This window comes from Cicer arietinum, chromosome 7 (assembly GCF_000331145.2).
Source record: "Cicer arietinum cultivar CDC Frontier isolate Library 1 chromosome 7, Cicar.CDCFrontier_v2.0, whole genome shotgun sequence".
NCBI classification, from domain to species: domain Eukaryota; kingdom Viridiplantae; phylum Streptophyta; class Magnoliopsida; order Fabales; family Fabaceae; genus Cicer; species Cicer arietinum.
This window is the reverse complement of record NC_021166.2, coordinates 7,989,170-7,990,619: the sequence shown is the minus strand read 5'-3', so window position 1 is coordinate 7,990,619 and position 1,450 is coordinate 7,989,170.

The window sequence follows — 1,450 nt, the reverse complement described above, 5'->3', positions numbered from 1 at the left end:
GCATAACTAATAACCATTGTGGAAGTTGATTGTAAGACTCTTCCCAATTGCCATAAATTTGTTCGATTGCCTTATTTTTTCCCAAACAAGCTTTTCTATAACTAATTGTGTAGTTATACAAAGCCTGAATCTGAGCAATAATGACCTTCACTTTGATTGAAGGGTCCATCCTCATAACTTGCATTATACTTGCACATATCATGTTAGAATCGAGCTTTGTATGATCTTGTGATAGTGCAGAATTTGTGCATGTATGATCATTCAATTTCCCAATCACCCACAATTCATTTTTTTTGCGTTTTGAAGCTCTACATCTAAACAAACAATTTGGATGTGAACAAATAATAACGTACCTTTCTAGATCTGATTTTTGCACCACAAAGTTCAATGATTGTTTTAGATGATAACGCTTGATTGCATGTACACATTCATCCTTGTTCTGAAACTTCATTCCAACTTCAAGAGTTCCATCTAAATTTGGGACTTCGTCAATGAACATGTGATCAAATTCAGTTGGTTGGTTTGCGGTGGATAGATTGATGTTCTTCATGTGGAATGGTGGATCGAATACAGGTGGGATAAGTTGATCTTCTGCTTCCATATCTTCATCAATATCATCATCGTCAGAATCACCAGATGATTCATCGAAGTATGTTTCATCATCTTCACTATAATCACCTAATTCTTCCTCATTGATATTATAATGGACACTAAGTGGAATATCACATTGTGGACTTGTTGGGAGAGATTCATGATAAAGTTGTTGGGAGACATTGTGGACATGTTGAGTTTGTTCATTTTGGCTACAGTATGGTTGGTATGGTTGATAGTGTTGTGATGGAGAATGTACGTCGGGTTGATAAGGGCTAAGTTGTTGGGAGACATTGTGGACATGTTGAGTTTGTTCATTTTGGCTAGAGTATGGTTGGTATGGTTGATAGTGTTGTGATGGAGAATGTACGTCGGGTTGATAAGGGGTAGAGTATGGTTCATAGTGTTGTGATGGGATAGGCATGTTTGAGGTTGATGGTTGTGATGGGTTGATAGTGTTGTGTTGTGAAGTAGGACCACTTTCAAATGTAATGTATAACTCAATGGTGCCAAGTTGTGACCATTGTGCATAAACATCAAACATGAGTTCAACATCGTCGTCATCACAAACCTTCATCAATTCAAATCTGGTTGTATTTTCACCAAAGAAAACCAGGTGTCGATAAACTATAAATTAAAATGGCTCAAAGATACTTTTGATAATGTCGGTGAAAACGCTTCCGAATTAGAAAAACAAGCATCATGTCGAGCCTATATATTACGTATGATTGGAGGATTGTTGATGCCAGACAAATCCAATAATCGTGTACATTTAAAATATCTTTCACTTTTGGGCGATTTAAATAAAGCATCCCACTATAGTTGGGGTTCGGCAGTTTTAGCAACACTCTATAGAGAA